This window comes from Protopterus annectens, chromosome 8.part0 (genome assembly GCF_019279795.1).
Source record: "Protopterus annectens isolate FY-2018-M chromosome 8.part0, PAN1.0, whole genome shotgun sequence".
Classification (NCBI taxonomy): Eukaryota; Metazoa; Chordata; order Ceratodontiformes; family Protopteridae; genus Protopterus; species Protopterus annectens.
This window is the reverse complement of record NC_056741.1, coordinates 217,851,551-217,869,880: the sequence shown is the minus strand read 5'-3', so window position 1 is coordinate 217,869,880 and position 18,330 is coordinate 217,851,551. Positions and strand designations below refer to the sequence as shown.

Below are 18,330 nucleotides of genomic sequence, written 5' to 3'. Positions count from 1 at the left end.
AAGCTAGTGACTTTTGGAGAAAAGGTGGTAAATTACACATAATGAATAATGACAACAATTAAGAGTTATAAACATCATTTACCTCAGAAAATGTGTATGAATTCATATGCTCTGAGTCTTTCAATGTGTCAGGTTAATAGCACTAATAATTTAAATGTGTCCCTGATGTTATGATTTGTCCCTGATTTAGTTGATATTTGTCCCCAGTCGTTTGAGAGGTCTGATAGGGACAGAAAGCACATATTCCATTTACAACCTTAGAAAGATGATAGAATATTAGGTATGCAGTAGCATGACTTGGCTGAAGGATGTGGGTTCCAAAACCCAATTACTTGTTTGTATTGGAGAGTGTCAGTTCCCATGTATTAGACAGACAGGTGAAGATTGTAAGAGGAACACACCAATAATATGAATCAAACTCTGGACAGGCCGTGGATTCTGTACAGTCGAATGGCATGCTTTTGCCAAATGGGCAGCCATTCCCGATACTGTAGGCATGTAATCCAATGTAATAGGCATCACAAGGTAACATCATAGTCCTCACTCCCACCCAGGGGTGTGAGTGTCAGATGCAAACACCAAATGCAGTGCATTTGCAAGTGCGGGAGCAAGCGTGTGTAAGCCTTGTTTGGCCGCCAGTATGCGAGTATTGCACTGGAGAAGCAATGTAGAGGCAAACTGAGTGTAAGAAACTCTAACCCGGAGGTTAGCATTGCTTAGCTCCATGCAAACCCACATACACCCGCTCACAGCTGCTTTAATGTGCCTTAATCACTCCGTATCCAACAGCCTTGTTCTGCCCAGCAACAAAATAAACAGCCTCTGCAAGGCATGAAACCAGGACCCTGCACACACAGCTAATGTGATTTACCACTAAGCCATGGCAGATATACAGACATCAGATGTTATCACAAACATATCCAGTGCACTCATTCAACAGTATAGGAAATGTATTCCATCATGTAGATGTATGTGTGTGTGTTTACATCCAGATATAGATACATACATATATATAGATATATCAGGAACATCCCATGTGACAACAAAGCATTACAAAGGAATGAAAAGGGAAACACCAGCAATGCCTGTATTATGTAGTGGTGTTGTCCTATGTAATATCAACACTCCCTCAGACAGACATGTGTCATTCATACACGCAAACATTTGTACATTGGCCATATACATCACTCTGCATTTTATTTACATTAACACAACAGTTCCTGTCCAATCATTATATGAGAACAGTACTCTTGCAAGGTGCTGTGTGCAACATCATCATCATGAAAAAGGTAAATGGGGTAACCATAGAGGGACAGGTAGTGTTGTGTGTATAATGGGGTTATCTGCATCACGTGTACCTGGAACCTTTAGGAGTCATGTGCATACCAGGATCGTGTGCCTGAGAGACAGAGGTGAGGACAACTGGAGTATGTTGTGATGCATATTAAAAGGGTTACGTGTCCAGTGGACACGTGTGTGAAATGAACAGCTATGTATGGGGCAAATGATGTTCTAGGAACTGACTGGCCTTTTGTTTCCTTAGGGTGAGAGTGGGATGTGGGGGAAGGGGAGTAGGTATGCTCGTGGAGGATAGGTTGGGTAGGATGACAGACAAGACAGCATGCAGGGTCGGTATATGACACATGTGAGGTGATACACCTTGGATGGGGAGGGATGTTCGGTAGTCAAAAGTCCATGAGCCTACAGATGGAAACAGTGGGAAGGAGGTCCCCAGTCATGGCCAGCCAACACTGCACCAAAACAGCCGCAAAAGTGGCATTGTTGGGGGCTGTCTTGAAGGGGCAGGCTCACCCTGTAAATGTGACACTATGCCCTCGAGCTGGTGTATCTGGCCTCAAAACCCCTTATTGAGCTCCCTACACACCACATCCAGGACTGTACAACAGTGGACAAGTTCCTGTCTGGACCTGCTCCCAGGGGGGACAAGCCCCATCCTCAGTGGCGATTCCACCAGAAGGTGGTGCAGTGCCAACAGAGGTGGAGGTCCAAGGCTGGGCCCCAGATGTGTTGTTGCCCGGTTACATGGCCAGCAGTAGTGGGACAGGAGGTTCTGTCGGGACTTCCAAATCCATACAGCTCATGGTGTTGCAGTTTTAACACAGATATGGCTTAGTAATAGTCAACAGCATTCAGGATTACTTATAACAGCATGCATAGATATGACCACCAACCCAACGCAACAGATGTTATACATTTGCAGAGGGAGCACAACACATGCATATATACTGCATGACATCTGTACAAAGTGTAGAAGACTTGAGACTGCAGCTATGAACAGTGGCCCATTATTGGCATGTCAATGTGAACCTCAGACAGTGACTGTCATACTACTGTTTCATGTGACATATGTCCAATCAGGGATGCGATGGCAGTAACTCATCACTATCACCATGTACTGACCGCAATCCTCACACTATGCTCCTGCAGTTCACAGATGTGTGTTCAGTGAGTTACACAGGAAACAAATGATTCCATACACTTACCAGTCCACAGATGGCCCTACAGATGGGGGTTCCCTCACAAACAGACCAATGTCTTGTCAGTTTTAAAACATGCAGAATAGCCATTACCACACACAACTTGTTAAACTGGCAGTAGTCTCAATGAAGCATATTTACACTTACATGCTATAGTCATATCTGGTACATCACCCTCCTGTCTTTAGGCAATTTTCCACTGTATATGTTGTTTGAGGAACATCCAGATATAATCTGTGATGCCGTTTACCAAACACCAGATCCAGGTTCCATTCACAGCTTCTGTCATGGGCAAACACCATCATGATGTTCCTAGATATTGTACTGTATTTCCATGTGATTGTCTATGGGAACATCATCACAGCTGTTCCACATGCAATCAGCTAGAGGAGGACTGCAATAGGTGCAGAGGCCATCACCTGATCATGACCATCACTTACAAAACACAAGCTGCTGCTGAGCATTTGTACACCTTCACATCCACCAGAGAGTGTGCGGGAGGAACAGACAGAGGCAAAGTACATCAGAGAAGGGCTTGGAGACTAAAACCTAAGCATTGTCTGCCACACACCTATCAGTACAGGGATTCAAACCCCTAACTGACTAGTCATTACTATTACAAGTGTATGCAGTTACTCCATGTGCCACAAAACTAATATTTTGGTGTGCTGTAAGAACATATATGTGTGCTGGTGAGCGACATCTGCAACAGAGACATAATAGACATACATTAGGTGTAGCACACATGGCTGTCCACATGAACAGATGTCATTGTCAGCACAATCACACTCTATAATGGACTCACATTGACACACTTTGCCAGGCCCACAAATAGACTTCCTAACTACTTAGTTTGCCACACTGCAGTAATACACAGGTACTACATGCACCACAGGGGATATCTGGAGGTTCTATGGGCTAGGGAATGTGAATGTGTCTGACATCAGTCTGTATGCCAATGGGAGTTATACTGGGTGTGACTGTGGTTGGGAGCATCATACCCCACACACAGACACAAGGTGCCAGTACTGACATGCATGTGTGCATTGCTTCAGGGGTGTGTAGTGGTTGGCTGTGGAAGATGGCTGTACAAGGCTGGGTGAGGGGTAATCCTTGGCATCATGCCACCCGACAATGGTGTTCAGTGTGGTACAGGGGTGTAGTGTCTGCAATGTCCCACACAGATGGGTATTGTATGAACTGTCCTGACATCCGGGTTACCATTGTGTATGCCCATTGCTTTGCAATGCATGCCATGTCTATGTTTGATAGTCCTTGACATGGACATTGCCTGGGATGTGCACGTCCCACAATAATGTACAGTGACATGTACAAGTGTACCTGGTTTGGCCGGCACATGTTGTGTACACAGACTGTTATCCTCAGATATGCCAATACTGGCCTAGTGTGGCAGGACCTGCTTATAGATAGCAGGTCGACCCTGCATCTGCATTGATAGCATGATACAGGTATTCCCTGGTGTCAGTGGCATCAGTCCATCCATGTGTAAGACATTGTATGGCCTCTGTGGATCACATTTGATGGCACCACATATGTTGCAAGCATCCAGTGGGGAACATAGTGAAGGCACATTGTCCGCAATTATGTGCCTATTGTACTGCTGGACAGGGTGCCATGCCCTCTGCAGCCCACTGCAATCACACCATGCCTACTATCTGTCCTCAATGTGCAGGGTACTAGCAACATAACGGGATATTCTAGGCAAGTGTGTTTGTGTATGACACATGGGTTCAGAACGTATTCCGGGTAATAGTAGGGTTGCATACTTTGTTCACCAGGACTTTTGCCAGATGTAGGGGTATGGCTTGCTAACACAGTCCCTTGGCTGATTGACATCTGTACCCCTCGTGAGGTGGACATTGTAACATATAATATGGACAACATATAGGAAAACTAAAAAATTAGCTCACCAACATGTCCATTGGTTAGACACTCACAGCCACCTCCACACAGACTCTGACTGTCAAACACACACACACACACACACACACACACACATACACACACACACACACACACACACACACACACACACACACACACACACACACACACACACACACACACACACACACACACACACACACACCTGTCATGTCTTGGAATAGAACCCCTACCTAACTAGTTTATCACACTACAGCATTACACAGTTACAGCACATGCTACAGAGATTCTTGTGTTACAGCAGTCCCAGAGGTGTATTACTAGGTGGGTGACAACAGCAGGATTGCCAAAGGTGGTTATATGAATTGTAAAGAGTGTGCATACTCTAAAAAGCATTTTCCTTTCTCAGGCAGAGACACACACAGACACTTGGCCTGTCTGGAATTAGAACACCTACTAAACTAGTTTAACACATTACAGCATTACGCAGTTACAGCACGCACCATGGAAATTACTGGGTTACCGCACTCCCAGGGGTGTATTCGTAGGTGGGAGACATCAGCAGGATTGGCAAAGAAAGACATTTCAAGTGTACTGCAAGTTGTACATGTCTGTTACCCACTGCTTACTGTCAAGAAAACACATTTACACCTGCTTACAACTGTCTTATGCAGTCCTAATTGACAGTATCAACAAGGCTTGCGGGTCTTGAACCCTGGACCATGCACACTGAGGTCACTGGATGTACCAAAGAGCCATCCGGGTTGTATATATGTTTCATGGAGTCTATAATGCACATCTTACTACAGGTATTCCACAGTACTGAAAACAAATGGGACAGTCACTTTGTGTACATATGTACAGTACCCTTGAACATCTGTACAACTGTCATAACTATATATATATATGTATATATATATATATATATATATATATATATATATATATATATATATATATATATAGATATATATATATATATAGATATATATATATACATGCACCTACGGGATGTGTATACACACTCACACACACACACACACACACACACACACACACACACACACACACACACACACACACACACACACACACACACACACACACACACACATATATATATATATATATATATATATATATATATATATATATATATATATATTTATACACACACATATACACAGACACAGCTATAGCCATATATATATATATATATATATATATATATATATATATATATATATATATATACACAATATATATATACACACACACATCTGAACACCCTTTGTGACACAGAAGGGTTCCAAAGGAACTGGTGTGTACACAAAACAGAGGCATCTCTTGTGCTATAGCATTTAAATCTTAAGCAGTTCACCAGAGAAGGGATGGTTATTGTGTACGTGGAGTTTGGGGTGGGGAATGATGGCTAATGTAATCTACCCTAGGGATTGTGGAGTTAGGGTGGGGGAATGATGGGTATGGACTTACACCCCGGTGACCACTGCTGTGTCACTACTCGACAGTGGCACAGGAAAATAACATACCCAATTGTAGTTGTGCTTGACTGTGTATTCTTTACCAGTCCTAACTATGTAATACTTTGTAGACACCGGTCACCACAGATGGCTACCATGATGTGCTAAAAGACATTACATGTGTATGCTTGGCTATAGGGTGGTCACACACACAAACACACACACACTTGCTAGTATTTTGCATACACATCTTGCCTATGTAAAGGTAACTAGTACAGTGGTATGCAGTTGGGGTATGTGACACAGAACACATACAATTACACTTACTCTGATTCCACTTCTAAGCTGTGTGACATCACAGGACTGATTACTTGCAGTGGGGAGGGGGGAAAGAGAGGTTTAGCAGTTGACAAGGTTAAAGGCCAGTGCAAAAGGAGGTATCTCTTTGGAATGCGGCAAAACCCGCTGTCATGAAAGGATGCAGACACAAATACACACACACAATCACTTGTTGACACACACACACAAACACACTCAGCCATTTGCTGATACACACAGTTGCCAGTGGTGGGATCAGAACTCCTGCCTAACTACAGATCATTATTACAGTACTACGCAGTTACAAGACATGCCACAGAAATTACACATGCCAAGGTATTCAGAATGCCCTTCTAAGATTGAGGACAGCAACAGGGAGACTGACAGTCATGAAGTACATAGCTGTAAACCTGTGTGTTTAAAGCAGGTGCCCATTACAACCTGTATGCACAAACTAGACACATCATCTGCAGGTTGGCCTAAGAGGTATAGTTGTAGCACAACAGGAACCTGAACTGGAGTATGCCCATCTGTGGAATGGACAACTGCTATCACTATACAGGGTTACAGTGGGCAGGTTCATACATTTAGTAGCAAAGGGCCATTTGGGATGCACTATGACTACAACTACGCAAGGTTATACTGGGCATGCTCATACACTTAGTAACAAAGGGCTTGTTGGATGCACTGACTCAAATTACACAAGATGGCAGTGGATACGCTCATACACTGAGTAGCACAGGGCTGTTTGGGATGCACTCTGATTCTAACCACAGACGGCCACAGTGTGCATGCTCATACACTTACATGTACAGAACATGTTGTAATGGACTCCTATTGTAAACACACAGGTTTACATCTATGTACATCTTACCTGTCAGTATATATGCACATCATACTGGTTTACTACCTGACACCTGTATTTGGCCCATAAATGATATATCTTTGTCTGTGCTGTGTGATACACATGCATACATGTACATGAAGTACTGACATATATATGTTAAGTATACACATTCATGCATGTGTGGACATGACAGACAATAGGTTACCTGGGACACACAGGTGGATGCTGCCTACAGCATGTGTCACACACATTGCTGCCCTGAAAGGCATACATTGATAGATGGTTGTGGACAGTGGCATTATACATGGAACAGTGGCATGTGCAAGCATAATGTGTGAGCCACATTGTGCAATGGTACTGAGGTGCAGATGTCAAGATGACCTCTCCTGGCTGTGTTAGTTGTTGTCATTATTAGCAGGACTGCTACCCTAAGTATATTTCACATTGGTCATATACACAATTTCAGCTGCTGTCCGTCACCTTACATGAGGCATTTGCTACCAAGCACATTACTGCCACTCTCAGTGATGTCATGGTACAAGTGGCAACTGCTAGACCAAAACAATGAGCCCATGTCCTGCTGTTAATATGAGGTTCTCCAGTGTCTGTCATTCTAGGCTGTCATGACTGAATGACAAGCTTTCAACACAGAGCACATGCATTCATGTTTCATGTGTGTGTGGATAATACCTAGGCCGCATTTACCGATATAGCCACATTCCAAGGCAAATGTCCTACACCCAGAAGTAACACCCTGACACCTACAAGACAATTGCATTGGATGCTTATGCTGACCAGTGCTAGATGTGTGGCTTTAGTAATCCATTTGCTCAATGTAGAACCTACACTGGGGAATACTGACATTTGTGCAGTGAAGAACACTTGGCTGAAAGCTCTGCAGTGCACAATTGCACTATCACCATATAACTCGTATCCAGACATGTGGGTTATAACAGTGGTATGGACCATTCCAGGTGGTGTTGTCCACATATTCATAAAGGCTACTCACATGTAAAGACCACTACTCTGACATAACTCATCATAGATGAGTCAGGTGCAGGTGATAGTGGCAAATGCTGCATTCTAGGTTGTATCATTATATACATCCACCACCTTGTCCCCAGACTACCAACACACATCCATATGTGGTAGGACATAGTATGGTAGACCACCAGATAACCCTCAATTGATGGACTGTACCTAAGCCTACATCAACTGTGCAAAGTACCCATGCATAGACACAGCTGCATAATGTGTTATGCAATGCAGTAATACCACTGTTTGTAACCACCTCAGTTGTACACATACCAGGGTCCCTCAGATGTTGTCAGCATTAACACAGTTGACTATTGCTGTACACCAGTAAACAACACCCTCATGGTTGAATATAACCTAACTGTACCTGCCCTGGATATGTACATCCCACACTCATACAACATAAATGACATTACTATAGCTTTAGTTATCCTTTCTACATACAGGTGGCTACAGTCATTACACGCATGCACATGGCGGATAGCATGCTAACAGTACATAAGGTTTGATATCTATGTTAACAGAGATAATATTCCCTCTCTACTGGTCAACCATGACACCTATCATATCATACAACACCCCATGTGGCATGTATGTCATTAGACATGTCCACCTAATGCAATGCCTACAAACATACCCAAATAACAGGATCATAGGACCTACACAGGGCCTGTACTGACAGATTCAGGAAAATCCAGCTCTGCTCTGTATGTTCCTGAGTAGTCACAGGTGATATGTTCATGACATGCACAGCCATGTGTGGCCACAGCTCTTACATATACCCTATGTCAACAATTACAAGCCATGCATGCTGTGTGCTGTCTGGACATTAGCCTTAGTACCCACAATAGCCAATACTGCTGGGGTGAGATGTTTACAAGCCACAGGCCATGCATATGCTTGAATGAGTGTACTGCCTAGCTCTAACAGAGCATATTGCTGGCACTCTTCCAGTAAACATGAGGGGTGTGTGTGGCAAATATGATGTGCTCACTGTTGACCATTACAGTGCCCTGACTTCACCATGACACTGTCAAGTAACAGTTTGTAGGAGCATGACATGGAATAATGCTGTGTGTGTCTCGCTGATATGTGCTGTTGTCATATATGTACACTTGGCTACTCGGTGAAGGTGGTGGTGTACTACCAGTACTTGAATACAACATCCATTATGGTGTAATGCTCGGCTATGTTTCACACATGGAGTGGGGAAAGTGTGGAATGTATCCTCTTGACCTGTTAGTGCACTTACTGATGTAGACCGCATATGTGTACATGTATTGATGTTTGTATAGATTCCATGTGTGTGCAGTGTCTGATGTCTGAAGGCGACTGTTGTATTAGTACATCATGCTGTTGCAATACAGCCTCAACATTGCCAGCTGTATATGGTGATATGCTCTAAGTACAGTAAGCTGTACATGAGGTATGGACAGATGTTTGGACATGACTACTAAGTGGTGGGGCTTCTTTGCAGATGAATGATTACTGAGGACAGTTCACTGGTGTGTTACAACCATTCCTACAATAACCTGTGCAACTGCTAAGGTCAGATTTTGTTAATTGAAGTGGACGACAGACAATGTAGAATGCAGTAAGGGTGACACTGAAGGCAAACCTCATGACACCTGTAACAATAATACCTCCCCTGTGCATATATTGTGCATATATCAGCACAGTTGGCAAAGGAAAGAGTCAATAAGCTTTGTAGCAGATGCGATAGTGCTGTACTTCTGTAATACCTATTATGAGATAGGCAGGTGTTTGATTCACAGTACTGGTATGTGTGGGTGTGTGTGTCCTATATGTCACATATAGTTGGGAATACATCCCGCATGTTTTCACTCTCCTGAACACTGTTGTTGATGCCAGTACAGAGTGAAGTGTAGAAAGAAAGGCATAGGCAGGTGGTTGAACCTCACACATATATAGTGTCGTATGTGTGTGATATAGGTCTATATCTTTGTGAATGCCACAGTGTGTGTGTGTGTGTGTGTGTGTGTGTGTGTGTGTGTGTGTGTGTGTGTGTGTGTGTGTGTGTGTGTATGGCTGTCTGCGTGTATGGCTGTCCATTCGCTGGAGTGAGGCTGTATTTTACTATAGTGAAATGTTAATGCCCCCTCCCCCATCAACTCAATGCAATCTAGTATCCCTGTTGATATCATCAATCGTAGATGGGCATTCTAACTGCCTGTTAACATGTACACCCTGGGGTGTGACCTGTTGTTACATAGCCTACTGAAGGACCCCCCCCCACATACACTCACTGCACTGTAGTATCCCTGTCGATGTCCTCGATCTTAGGCCATTCTGACTACCTGTACATGTGTAATCTCTGTGGTGCGTCTTGTAATTGCAAGGTACTATAATAATGATATGCACATAGGCAGGGGTTCTCATCCAAACACTGGCAACTCTGTGTGTGTGTGTGTGTGTGTGTGTGTGTGTGTGTGTGTGTGTGTGTGTGTGTGTGTGTGTGTGTGTGTGTGTGTGTGTGACTGTGTGTTACTGTGTCTGTGAATCCCTGAGTGTGTGGGTGTGCCTGTGTTTGCATGCTGTCATGGCAGTGGATATTACTGATTCCCAATGAGAAGCCACTATTTCCACTGGCCTTTTCCCTTGTCATACCACTCTTCTACTTTCTCCCCGCTCCAGGTAACTATACCTGTGATGTAACCCACTATGAATGTGACGTCTCTGAACACAGCTATCATGCTCTTAGATCATTAGAACAGTAAATATAATTGAAACACAGGAGAATATAACTGTGATGTGGAAGTTACAAAGTGCATGCAGGTATTGTCATACTGACCTGTTTGTAGTCAACATGTACATATGGGACACTAACCGCAAACACTGACATCCCCGGCACTTGCAACTACACCTGAAAGAGGAAGGCAGAACGTCAAGATCAACATACTGTTAGTGTTGTTACACATGATATATACTGTCAAACGTACAAAATGCATTCTAAAACTGTAATACATGGTATGTCTGCTGCCTGTCAACACTACTCAACAATATTAATCTACAATTGTCTACCTAGTATGTTCACCCTGTGCATCAGACCATATGAGCATGTCCCTGCACTGATGGTGTGGATGACAGGGATGCGGCACAGGCATCATCATATGCACAGGGTGATAATGTTTGCCAGAGGCTTAGGCTGTGCCATTGGATGACATCATGTGTGTGTGTTAGGGCCTGTGATATCATTGGGTGTGTGTGGATGTTATGAGTGTGTGTGTTGAGGTGCCCTACATTTGTTTCAGGTATGTGTGTGTGTATGCATGCACACAGGTCTGGAATGTGGCTGGCCTACACAGGGGTATTATTGACAGGTGCAGACTGTACAAGGCAGGTTTCACAGTTCACGGTGTCCTGTCATGGCCATGTGACCTGCGCCTGCCAGGGGTTGCACGGGTACTACCATGCAGAGGTCCAGATTGGGTACTGTCTGATGACACATGTCCACTGGAATCATGTCCCTGTTGGGACCATCCAGGACCACGTGCACATGGCCTGCTGTGTTCTGGTATGGACTGCACAGCACCCGCTGCACAGCTGCTGCTACTGCCACTATGGGAGTGGGCATGTGCAGTAGAATGCTCACGTAGACCTTCAACAGGTGATGTAGCTGACCTACGTCCACATGCCTGATGCCTCACTCCCACCAGATGTTCCAGCACAGACATTCCATGCTCAAGGATTGACATGCCACAGTCAAGGACTCCCACCATGTCACCCAATCATCTATCCAAAACATCTGCAAGATGATGGTGAGCATTTGCAAGTGCCTAGATGTTGTCAGTTAATGAACAGGTAGCAGCCCTCTGAAGCCTCAGACCTGCTCTGTTGTGCCATTCAGCACATGCATGTGCTTCCATTACAGCCTGATACATGCATCTGGTGACTCCAGCTGATATGTTTTGTCTCGCAGGGGCATGTTGGCCAGTGGTCCTCCTATGAACAGTGCTAGGCACATGCCTGTGTGGGACATCACCAGTCTGTGGACTGTGATCATCGTGTGCAGGCACACCTTCGATAGTCTCTACACTTCCCTGTTCCATGCTACCACCCGCCAACTGTCCTTCCTGTATGGCCAGTGGTAATGGGGTAAGTGTAGGCAGGGGAACTGTGTGCAAGGATGAGGGGGGGACAGGTGGAATGGCAACCAATGGCACAGATTCAGCCCCTGACAACCTTGCCTGTGTCTCAGTCATACTATCATCATCACTGCTGAGTCTGTGGGGACACTAACATCAGGTGGACCGCAGGAGGGCAACACACCTACATCAACACCTGTGAGGGAAAGACAAGAACTGTACATTACAAGTTATACCAGACACATACACAGATAGACAGAGACACACAGACACACAAACACACACACACACACACACACACACACACACACACACACACACACACACACACACACAGATAGAGACACACAGACACACAGACACACAGATAGACAGAGACACGCAAACAGGCAGAGACACACAGACAGACATAGACATACAGACACACACACACAGACAGAAACAGACAGATACACAGACAGAGACACACAGATAGAGATACACAGACAGAGACAGAGACATGCCGACGCACACACAGACAGACATTGACACACAGACACACACATACACAGAGACACACACAGACACACAGACACACACAGACAGAGACGCACAGATAGATACACACACAGACTCACACAGACACATACAGACACACAGACACACACACTGCATGCAGGTGATATGGCAATGGCATTCAGCTCTGACAATTATAGTTTCATCTTAGACAATTATAGTGGTCTTTATCATACATCCCTGAGTTGCATACAACAGCATGCATGTGTTATAGCAGACGGCTTGCACCTTACACAATTATAGTGGTGGTGAGCATGCATATCTGTATTGCACCATTTGTGTTAGTAGCCTATGCCCTATACCTGCAGCACAATGCATGCACTTTTCACCATTGCACTGGACTGCCATGGTGTGTGCAACATACACCACATGTTAACAGACCATCGCTGACCTTTGTAAATCTGCTACTGATGCTTTGTGTTGGCCACCACCCCTATGTGTGAGGACATGAGCAGTAGGGTATGTCGACTGCATACTATGTTTGCCTGAGCCCTAGCTTGCATGTCTCACCCAAAGCAGTGCATGTCTGTTCAACATTATTCTGCCTACCCCTGAGCTGAGTGTAGACATTGTGCATGTAGCTGTACACACATGTTTGACATGGCTCTCCCTACTTTGCAATGGTGCCACAGACCAGCACAGGTTTACAGTACACCGGCCTGCTGTGTGGCATATGACCTTGCCAATCACATGTAGTATGACATGTCTTCTGCTGACGTGTTGAATGACATGCATACATTTGTAACACAATGGTATCCTTTCCAATCTACAGTACGGTAATGTGTCCCAATGCAGGGATGTGTTATACTAAAATGGGCCTTCAGCTGATGCAATGTTGTCTGTCCACCCTACAAATATGCAGTGACATACTGCACATTGAGCTGATGTGCATAGCCATTGCAGGACATGATGTGGCTTCACAATCGCTATACAGTGTGAGCAACTGACACAGTTCATAGCCATGGCTATGTTCACATACAATACATATCTAATGTGGAATGTGACCCACATCACTGAGGTGTATACACACTAAACCCTAATGTGGAATGTGTGACACAGGTCACAGAAGGGTATACGGATGACACCCCTGCACGTCTGCAACCATATTACTGATGCCTGGCAACTATGCCCACACATGGCTAACTTAGCAGTACTCTATGTCCTACATGTCATCTGTGTACCTCACACACATGAGGAGCAGGCATGACAGTGATGACTGATACCAGCAAGGTGAATGTACTGTATCTGTGGCCTGATGTGGTTGTATGTGTATGTGCATGTGCAACGCATGTATGTATTTGGATACTGTATAGGTGAATGCTTTCATGCCATGACACACTCAAGATGTTCAAGACATGTTATGTGGTGGTTTCATGCTATGCCTACACAAGCTGTGCACAGGCCTGTATGATGTTTAGTGTTTCACATCTGCAATATCACCATTACACAAAGGCCATAGTTGTATTGTGTCAAGCCAATGTACAACAGGGTGTACACACATGTACAGCACTTCTACTGCGTGTGTTGCTTCATGTGTTTGGCCCTCCTCCATGGCTATGTATATCTATGTTCTGTCCAATGGTTGTGATGGCCATCTTATTTCACATGTCAGTGTTATCCCATATGACATACACCCATATATGTCATATGCTCCACTGAGGACAGGGTTATGCAGACAAAAGGTGGTATGTATGGGATGTGAGACATGTTTTGCAGGATAGCTGAGCAGTGTTACAGTCAGTCCACTACATGTCACGGACATGTCATATAGCACATGACATTGTGTGACATTCATAGCAAGGGTATAATCCACAAGGGTGTATCCTGTGGGCCGGTCATAATCCAGCTTCAACACATTTAGAGTGTGCACACACACATGCTCTCTGTACAGCACTGTTTGTATTCCCAACATGTGTAATGCTGATATGTAGTACCTGTCCCTACAGTGAAACACACCTCCACCATTGTATTCACTGTTGTCCACACATTTGGCAATGACAGTTTGGAAGGTTTAGTGTAGGTGTTTCATGTAGTCTTCAATTGTTTCACATGGGTAACCACTGTCGTGCATTGCAGGTCTGACCAGTCTATTAACAGGACTACCATACATTATGTGGACGTGTGTTATGGCAGATGGCATGCAATTAATATGTTCCGTGCATTATCAAGCCTGGTAAATAATAACAATCTCACCTGACACAGGCTGCTGTCACTGCAAAAAGCCAGAGGTACCTAAATAGGAGTGTCACAGCAGTAAGATCATTATCCACACCTGTGTGATATCTACAGGCTGCAATGTCCATGTTAGCACATAAGCCAGTACAATACACTATACAATGGAGTATGCACATCTGTGCATACATAGAGTAGCAGACTATAGTATGTGGCATGTCTGCTTATATGCCTTGCATATGATGCTACATTACATATTGTATAGTAACATATGCAACTATGTGAAATATAGTTGTGTTATATGTGCAGTAGTGACATATCAAGCAACTCCAGGCTCAGTGGTTTGGAGACAACCACCTCCACAATACCAGCTAAAGCTTGTGGAAGGAGGTCTGCAGGTGTCCCCAGGTTGGCCAGTAGCTCCCTGGTACGTGTGAGTGGAGGTGGGGTGAGTGGTCCCCCTCCAACTATTTCACCTTGTTCCCTGGCGATTTCATTAGCACTCTGTCTCGACCATCTTATGAGGTCAGTGCAGTGTCGGTGCACCTGCTGATAGGTGCGATTGTGACCACCAACATCATTTACCCTCCTGCAGAGTTCCTCCCACAGGCCATCCCACTGCTGTGTATCCTGTGGCACATGGCTGAAGAGTGTTGTATGGTTGTCGAGGAGGTATGGGATGAGGACCTCATCCTCCAAGTGGCTGTACACCGGCAGCCTGCTACATGGCATACCTGGAAGACATAATGATGGAGACAAGTCACAGTAACTCACAGAGAAGTACAGCTGAACATACATGTGTATCACATTTATTAAGATTACAAATACGTCTTTGCAAATCTACATGACACTAACACCACTGATTTGTATAAGTCACACACATTTGACACTTGCTGGTGATGTGATGTTATCGCCATATATGTGTGCTTCATGTGATGACATTGCTCATACACCATGTGGATGTTGTCTTGGCGTGGGCATGTCTGTTTGCCTGTACTGGTGTCTTTACCTATCAGCACATGCCTGGATGTGTTCACATTAATGCAATTGACCTTAATGCTGTGTATATGTCACATATATAGTCATACATAGCTGGTAGGGACATGACCTGTGAGCCTGCAGACTTGCAAACATGCATGTGTTTTGCCACATACATCTACATGGCACTGCACAGATGTGTAGCATCCTGCCATGTATTGCCTGTGTTGCACATGTGTAACACATGGGACAATAGCTAGTCTGATGGTATTTGCAGGGTTGGATATCAACTATAGCATGTATGGTCATAGTGATCTGGTAGGCTATATGCCCTAGGCCATTTATGAGCCTAGGCAGATAGATTACCTAGCTGTAGGCAACAGACAGGTAAGTTTAAGTGGCCAGTTCAAGCAGTGCCACAGAACTGATCCACAGGGTTACTGATATATTTGGCATGCGGTCATCACACCATTTCACAGAGAGGGGCGATGTGCAGCTTTGCTGGACAGGTATGCATAGTATGGCAAGAGTATGTTAAGTTTATGGGGCAGAGATCTATCAGGCATGTTGTGATCCTTGTACTAGAAAGGTGGATGTCCATGATGTATGTGTTTATTTGGGATCAGGATGTGTTAAGCGTAGCATGTCCAACACCTCTGGGTTGGACATGGCTTTATTCAGGATAGGCTGCATGCTACATTGTGCAGTTAAGGATCGGGAAGGGCAGTGTAGGCCATCTACACATGGGCAATAACCCTTAAAGGAAAAATGTGATCTATTATGGGTCACATGGGTGTTGAGTATGGCTGAACAATTATCTCTATATTCCTGGATGGCACCCTGTCATGATTAGGGGTGCCACATATGACTACCTGTCTGGTGTGGTGAGGTAACTATCAAAGGAAAGAGTACTGTCCAGTTGCATCCCATACACACAGTTGCCATTATGCTGACTGCTGCCTAGGTGGTAGTTCATGGGTACAGGGTTTGTAACATAGGGGATGACAATGCAATACTTCACTGTCAGATTGTGGCCATATGTCACAGACCACACATCTGACACACTAAGGCCATTCTGTATGTTGAACACAGCACATATTGAGTCAACTATTGCTCTTAGTCCATAGTCATTTGCAAACATGCCTTCTGTGTTAGTTTGTGTGGTATAGATAACAAAGAGGGAGAATGAACCCTGTACTACTGTGGCTGGCACTGGTTTGATGTGCGTGCATTAGTCAGACACCTTCTGTAGTGTTGGTTCTGCCAGCAGTCCAGTTGCCAACCACGCCTGTGACATAGGAATATACACCTAGTTTACTGAGTGTAGCTGGACACAGTATGGGTGATGGTGTCCTACAACCTGGCAAGGTCATGATTTGCAGTGTGAATCAACCCTACTGTCATCTACATCTGTACTGAGTACATCAAATACGTTGATCACAGTTCATGGCCTTACAGACCAGACTCAGCAGGGAAGATGGGCACTATTTCCCATTATCAATGGTGTCTCCCCCTTTGTGGGGTGTGATAACTATTGCTGTGCACCATTCAGTGTGTACACAGCCTGACATGGAGCTATGATTGAACATGATGTGTATGTGGATAGCTGATTGTTCTTACATTTGTGTAGGATACACCCTGGGATGTTGACAGGTCCCATAAAAGCTGTACGTATGGCTTTAGAGAGTGCAGCTTGTACCTGCATAGTCGTTATTACAGGGGCCCTTTAGTGTATATGGATATATTACTAAGTGTACCTGTTGGGGAGGTGGGAGTGGGTTTAGGTTCACCAAGACCCTATCTGGATGAACGGGTGCTATTTCTGTAGGTGCAGTACTTCCCATGCCATAGTGCTGTGCAGCACGGCAGGTCTTGTCATTGCCATTATGATTAATGACACAGCTATAAAATGCTCTGTACTGGGCCTCATAATATGTGGCTGATTAGTTTCACAGTAGCTTTGTGTGGTTTTATATGGTGCATCTGCATATTACTGAGGCTGACCAGGGATCACCTACACTCATGTGTGTTCACTCTTGTAACAGTTACTACCTTCTGTGGTACAGTTTAAAGCATGGTACCACCAGTTTGCCTTCTTGTCTCTGTTGGATTGAATCCTGGTTTTGTTTCAATAGCACAATCACTGCACATATGTGACTGCTTAAAGTTCATTTGTGTAGGATTCAACATTTGCACATGCATTGTCCATCTGCATGGGTGCCATGACGGTCACCACTCTGCTCTTAGGAAATATAACATTGGCATTGGAGACAGACTATGTGTAGTATACTGTTAGCCCTGTCTGTGTGACGACTGCGATCCAGGTCATTGGGGTCAATGGAATCCAACATGCATTGAGCAGAGGTGTTGGCACATGAGGAGTCTTCCCAGTTCATAATGGAATAGTTGAGAGTAGCCATTATTATGGTTCTGTC

General features: G+C 44.5%; 1 protein-coding gene across 1 annotated transcript in view; it reads left to right on the top strand.

Annotated features, from left to right (window-relative positions):
* LOC122808195 (complement C1s subcomponent-like) overlaps positions 1–18,330 on the top strand; it is a 625,556-nt gene that overhangs the window by 112,361 nt on the left and 494,865 nt on the right. The gene's annotated exons all lie outside the window — the stretch shown is intronic.